Below are 7,259 nucleotides of genomic sequence, written 5' to 3'. Positions count from 1 at the left end.
CTGATAGAATCGATCACTCTTCTTGAAATATTTTCTTCCTGTTTCCCTAGCTGCTTCTCAATATCCTTTGCTAGATTTTCTGCCCATTTCCATCTTCTAAAATGAGAACTCCTGGATTCAGTCCTTAGTACACTGTGAATATACTCACTCCTCCTTAAGCAATCCTGTCCACTCTATGGACTTATATATACCAAGCCACGGTAAACAGTGTACAAAAGGTTGATGCAGTTTGGGAGTTAGCATCATATACTATAAGGTTGACCAGAGCTTACCTTGAAAACCAAGGTAACATTATACTTCGTAAAACTTAAATTATAACTACACAGTAGTTCCTAGGACAGAGAATAAGTTTTTTTAAGTGACAATTTTCTGACAAAATGAAGAGACACAACGTGATGGGTCTTCCCATATGACTTTCAAGGCACAACCAAAAAAGAGGATAATCTTTGCTGAATCAGCTTGACGTAGACCATAAGGCTCTTGGGCTCCATGGACAGGGCAGCCTGACGCTCTCAGAGACAGGTCCACAGGCACAGCTGACCGTCCAGAGAGGAGCACCCACTCAGGAGGATGCCCAGGATCTTCCAGAGGGTGAGGCTCGGGCTCTGTTGGGCGCTGAGCTACATGGGAGTCTGAGGAGGTCACAGTCATGTGCTGGGAAGAGCTGACTTGAGAGGATGAAATTGACAAGTTAGAGGAAAACATCCATCCTGACATGACAGCAGGCGAATGTCTAAGTCCAAATGTTTGGGACACCCACTTCAGTTTAGCTACCGAGGCCTGTAAATTCCTCTTTTTCTGAATCAGTTTAGGCTGTCTTTTGTAAACAGCAGTGTCTTAAAGAGCACTATTGAAATAAAAGGTTTAGAAGACTTGGGACAGTCATCAGGGGAGACAGTGGGCAGAGAAGGTCCCAAGGAAGAAGCCCAGCTCTAGCAACAACTGTCCAGCCCTGAGAAGACTGAAGGTGGTCTCATTTGAGTGGCAAACAGTAACTTTTACATTTAAAAAATTATTTATCCTGCTTCCTAATATTGCTTAAACCACACAGTTTCACGAGGCAGGGTAAACTTGAAATCAATGAAATAATAATGATCTTTCAAAAGTGAGTAGCTGATCTACACATCAATAAGACAGGTTAGATTAAATCATATTTAACAAAAAGCATTTTATGACATCAGTGACCATATTCATCTTTAATATGAGTCAGTTTTTCAAAAGGGGGAAGATGTAGGGGAATGTCAAAAACAAAACGAGACCAGATTTGCTTTCATCTCTGCTCAGTTTCTATAATGGAAGGATGGACCCACATCATTTCTTCACCAGTTTTCTTTGTTGCCAGCATCTCACACGTTCTGTCCTCCATGCCGAGGAAGGAACAGTTTGCTGGGTGACACCATTCTAACTGCTACCAGAGTCACTAGGTTTGAGTTCAGTTCAGTTCAGTTCAGTTCAATTCAGTCGCTCAGTCGTGTGCGACTCTGCAACTCCATGAATTGCAGCATGCCACACTTCCCTGTCCATCACCAACTCCCTGAGTTCACTCAAACTCACGTCCATCGAGTCAGTGATGCCATCCAGCCATCTCATCCTCTGCCGTCCCCTTCTCCTCCTGCTCCCAATCCCTCCCAGCATTAGAGATTTTTCTAATGAGTCAACTCTTCTCATGAGGTGGCCAAAGTACTGGAGTTTCAATTTTAGCATCATTCCTTCCAAAGAACATCCAGGACTGATCTCCTCTAGAATGGACTGGTTGGATCTCCGTGCAGTCCAAGGGACTCTCAAGAGTCTTCTCCAACACCACAATTCAAAAGCATCAATTCTTTGGCGCTCAGCTTTCTTTTGACAAAATCTGGCAAATATCTTTTGGAATCTTCTGTAGTAACTTCAGGAGGTGTAGGTGTTTTGAGAAGATTCTCATAAGAAGAAATCGTAGGAGAAGAGGGACCTGCAAAATTCTCAAAGCACTTGCCTGAATTTGAAACTAACAATGCACTTTTTTTCATTTCCAAATCATTTGATGAACAGTTTGCTTTTGATAATGCATAATTTGTGGATACCAAAGCCGTGCTGCTCTTTGCAGAAGGGGCTTTCAAACCAGTGCAGAAGGGAGAATGGGTGTGCTCAGCATCATTTTTTTCCAACGGCTGGGTCTTGAGGCCAGGAGTGACAAAGACATTATCATTGGGCCCTTCTTCTATGTCTATGGTCTCCTCACTGTTAGTCTTCACATTTTTAAGTCCAATTGTGTAATCATCATTTAAGCACATAGTATATTCAGAGACACCAAAGTGTTCTAATTTAGGAGTTACACACTCAAAATCATCCATCTTTAGTGCACATTTTGGAGATTTTACTAGTGACTATTTGGAAAATGGAGTTAAAATTTTTGGCTCTTCCTTCTGGTTGTTTCCTGCTTGGGGTGAGTTTGGCAGAACTTGGGATACAATGTACTACTCAAGTAGTATTTAGTGCTCTAAGCACTTCTGTTTCTGAGAAGTCACCGCATAGTTCACAACTTTCTGATTTTGGACTTGAGTAGTGCATTGTATCCCAAGTTCTGCAAAACTCACCCCAAGCAGTAAACAACCAGAAGGAAGAGCCAAAAAAGATCTTCATGACCCAGATAATCACGATAGTGTGATCACTCACCTAGAGCCAGATATCCTGGAAGTCCAGTGGGCCTTGGAAAGCATCACTACAAACAAAGCTAGTGGAGGTGATGGAATTCCAGTTGAGCTATTTTAAATCCTGGAAGATGATGCTGTCAAAGTGCTGCACTCTATATGCCAGCAAATTTGGAAAACTCAGCAGTGGCCACAAGACCAGAAAAGGTCAGTTTTCATTCCAATCCCAAAGAAAGGCAATGCCAAATAATGCTCAAACTACCACACAATTGCACTCATCTCATACGCTAGTAAAGTAATGCTCAAAATTCTCCAAGCCAGGATTCAGCAATACATGAACCGTGAACTTCCTGATGTTCAAGCTGGTTTTAGAAAAGGCAGAGGAACAGAGATCAAATTGCCAACATCCGCTGGATCATGGAAAAAGGAAGACAGTTCCAGAAAAACATCTATTTCTGCTTTATTGACTATGCCAAAGCCTTTGACTGTGTGGATCACAATCAACTGTGGAAAATTCTGAAAGAGATGGGAATACAAGACCACCTGACCTGCCTCTTGAGAAATCTGTATGCAGGTCAGGAAGCAACAGTTAGAACTGGACATGGAACAACAGACTGGTTCCAAATAGGAAAAGGAGTACGTCAAAGATGTATATTATCACCCTGCTTATTTAACTTATATGCGGAGTACATCATGAGAAGCGCTGGGCTGGAAGAAGCACAAGCTGGAATCAAGATTGCCAGGAGAACTATCGATAACCTCAGATATGCAGATGACACCACCCTTATGGCAGAAAGAGGAACTAAAATGCCTCTTGATGAAAGTGAAAGAGGAGAGTGAAAAAGTTGGCTTAAAGCTCAACATTCAGAAAACAAAGATCATGGCATCTGGTCCCATCACTTCATGGGAAAAAGATGGGGAAACAGTGGAAACAGAGTCAGACTTTATTTTATGGGGCTCCAAAATCACTGCAGATGGTGATTGCAGCCATGAAATTAAAAGACACTTACTCCTTGGAAGGAAAGTTATGACCAACCTAGATAGCATATTGAAAAGCAGAGACATTACTTTGCCAACAAAGGTCTGTCTAGTTAAAACTGTGGTTTTTCCAGTGGTCATGTATGGATGTGAGAGTTGGACTGTGAAGAAGGCTGAGTGCCAAAGAATTGATGCTTTTGAACTGTGGTGTTGGAGAACCTCCGACTCTTGAGAGTCCCTTGGACTGCAAGGAGATCCAACCAATCCATCCTAAAGGAAACCAGTCTTGGGTGTTCATTGAAAGGACTGATGCTGAGGCTGAAACTCCAATACTTTGGCCACCTCATGCGAAGAGTTGACTCATTGGAAAAGACCCTGATGCTGGGAGGGATTGGGGGCAGGAGGAGAAGGGGACGACAGAGGATGAGATGGCTGGATGGCATCACTGACTCGATGCACATGAGTTTGAGTGAACTCTGGGAGTTGGTGATGGACAGGGAGGCCTGGCATGCTGCAGTTCATGGGGTCACAAAGAGTCAGACATGACTGAGCGACTGAACTGACCTGAACTGGACTCTGGTTTAGAGTCAGCGACTACTTGTTCAACCACTGAATTTTTCTTGGCATGTAGATTATATTCATACTTCTGGAAAAACTCTTTTATTTTCATGATATCCACTGAATTCTTTTTCATCAATATTTTTGTTGCCTTTATGAAACCAACGCTTTGTTGACTTTGCAAGCTTGCTTTATCAAGAATAATATTGACTTCATCCTTCAGAGTTCGTACTTCCGAGTGAAGGTCATGTAAAACTCTCGTTGGACAATCTTCATAGTCGCTGTCCTCTCTGTGCAGCGCTAGCTGCAACCTGGCCATCTCCCCATCCAGGGGGATGGCCAGAGAGCACAGCTTCCCTCTAAAGCCTGAGATCAGATCCACAGAAGAGCCTGGTTCTCCACCTCAGCACCCGTGCCCATTTGAATCCCAGCGCCAGAAATGCCATAGGCTCCGGGAGGCGTGAAAGGCCTTTTTTGTAACCAGATTTTCTTGAAGACTTGAGAAAATGTGCTGCTTTATCTCAACATGTCATTAAACCTTCATTGTCCTCAGGAATATATTAATAATATTGACAATAAAACAAGAAGAAAGGTTTTAGAAAAACCAAGCTGTAATTCTTATTGGATTAATACCTACAGCCCAGTAAGCAAACCTCATTGCTGACAAACTTCAGCTCTAGAAGACTCAGCGGATGAAACTAAAATGATGAGGATAATAAGCATGATATGAGGACTATACACAAAACATGCCAAGGGATAAAGTCACCCACAGAAAGCCGGGAGAGCTCGGAGAGAGGGGTTCTGCTCAGAACCCCACAAACACAGGCATTCAAGAGGAAGTCAGAGCAAGAGACATCCAGGGAGAGGAAAAGAAACCTTTCTAGTGCTGGGAGGGGAAGGGAGTCGTGTGCTGGGACATCTGAAAACAGGCAGGGACCAGGGACATTAAGACTGAACAAAGATAGGTAGCAACCAAGGAGGTGCTAGTGTCCCTAATTTTCAAGAGGTGCTGAGAGCAGAGCCAGGGAAGGATGGAGAGGATGGGGAGGTGCCTGAAAAGGCACATGGAAGGAAGCCTGGTGACTGGCTCAAGACATCTGCTCTAAGGTGGACCCTGAGAACTGTGTTACTTATTAACAGCTACTCACAAATGCAAACGGCTTACTTTCAAAGGAGGGAGGAAAGGAAGGGAGGGAAGGGGAAAGTAGAGAGGATTTACTACAACCCTTGGGCTCCCCAGGTGGCACTAGTGGTAAAGAATCCACCTGCCCATGCAGGAGATGCAAGAGACATGGGTTGGATCCCTGGGATGGGAAGATCCCTTTGAGAAGGGAATGGCAACCCACTCCAGTATTCTCAGCTGTAAAATCCCATGGACAGAGGAGCCTGGCTGGCTGCAGTTCATGGGGTCACAAAGAGTGGGAGAGGACTGAGCCGCTGAGCACGCATGCACACAATATCACCAGTAGTTACCTATATTCTGATATGATTTCTGGAAATAATGCAATGTAGGAGAGTTGGCGCTGGTATGCTGGGAATTGTCCATGATCCTGCATTTTAAAAGATGCCGTGTGGCTGCTGCTGTGGAAGAGGGCATATGGAAATGCGAGGCAGGTCAGAAGGCTACTGCAGAGTCCAGGAAACCGATGAGAGCACAGCCTCTCCACAGGCAGAGGGGCATCCATGGTGGAAATGGACCTGGAAATTGGAGAGCTTCCTGGAAGGGAAAGCAGTGGGAGATGAACCCAGGAGCCCAGAGGACGCAGATCCCCCAGAGAGGCTTGCGTGCCCGGGAGGGGGCCACCTTACCTTTGGAGGTCAGGCTGGGAGGACAGAAGTGGGTGTAGGTAAATTGTAGGTAAAGGGTGGGAAGTTACCAGAAAGTACACGCATGACCTCAATTTTCTCAATGACTCACAAGGTGAGTTTGTCTGCTGAGAGCCGGGGAGGGCAGGAATTGAGAAGGAATCTTGAGAAAAGCGCTGAGGTCTATAAATAGTCTTCTAACTAATCAGCTGCTGAGGGGGACTGCGGGTCTGTCTTCGGGCATCATAGGCGTGAAGGCGACCTCTTACTGGGGACCACGGTCCCAGCTCTGCACCCGCTGCTGTGTGTGTGGGATGGACAGTTAGCACTCCCATCTTCCCTCTGCTCTGCAGCCCCGGGGTCACCGCCATATTTAAATAGCATGAGGGTCACTCACACTTCTGCTGCCTCTGTGAGCATTCGCTTCCTGAATAGCTAAGACACACTGGGATTTCACTTATAACTTAAAACTAAATTGTACTATACAGACTGTCATTGCTGAGCAAAGTAGCCTAAACATTTACAAAATATTTTTGTTGTTGTTTTTATTGTACAGTTGCTAAGTTGTGTCGGGCTTTGCAACCCCATGAACTGCAGCACACCAGGCTTCCCTGTCCTTCACAAAATATCATTAATGAGAATTGAAACAAAAAGTGATTTCTGCTTACAATATTCTAATTAAGTGTTTCTGAGTTTTGCTCCAAATCTACAGTAAACAGAATGTTATTTCCCTATCCTCCATACAGATTAAACTTCTTTCAGTTATACACATACATGTATCTATTTTTTCCAAAATTTTTTTCCCAATTAGGTTGTTACATAATATGGAGCATAGTTGCCTGTGAATGTTTTGCTTTTAAAAACAGAAAAAGGTTATAGAGGATTTGCTGACATCAGACAATGAGTTATTTGCAAAGATTCCTTGTGGTGTATTATACAACTCTGCCTGCTTTCATATATATAGTGTCCCGTGTGGAGAAGGAAATGGCAAATCACTCCAGTATTCTTGCCTGCGAAATCCCATGGACAGAGGAGCCTGGCGGGCTACGGTCCACAGGGTCGCAAAGAGACACAACTGAACAACTGAGCATGGATACATGCGTGGTAGCTACTTAGTCATTTTTGTGCTGAGTGAGTCACTCTTGTCTTGTTTCAAACTGAATGGGAAAAATAGGAAATAAATAAAAGTGAAAACTTTGTTTACCAGAAAAAAAAAAAAAAAGGCACGAGGCCTGGAGGAAGCTACTGAGTCCAAAGTGGGAACTTTTAAAAAATGGTTTGGATTATTGT

The 7,259-nt window shown here is 43.9% G+C and overlaps 1 pseudogene; it reads right to left on the bottom strand.

The window, feature by feature from the left end:
• Window positions 1-1,319: 1,319 nt before the first annotated feature.
• On the bottom strand, window positions 1,320-4,482 carry LOC138088308 (spindle and kinetochore-associated protein 3-like; annotated as a pseudogene).
• Between the last annotated feature and the right edge of the window lie 2,777 nt (window positions 4,483-7,259).

Source organism: Capricornis sumatraensis, chromosome 11 (genome assembly GCF_032405125.1).
Source record: "Capricornis sumatraensis isolate serow.1 chromosome 11, serow.2, whole genome shotgun sequence".
In the NCBI taxonomy this organism is placed as follows: Eukaryota; Metazoa; Chordata; class Mammalia; order Artiodactyla; family Bovidae; genus Capricornis; species Capricornis sumatraensis.
This window is presented reverse-complemented; position numbering and strand designations above follow the sequence as displayed.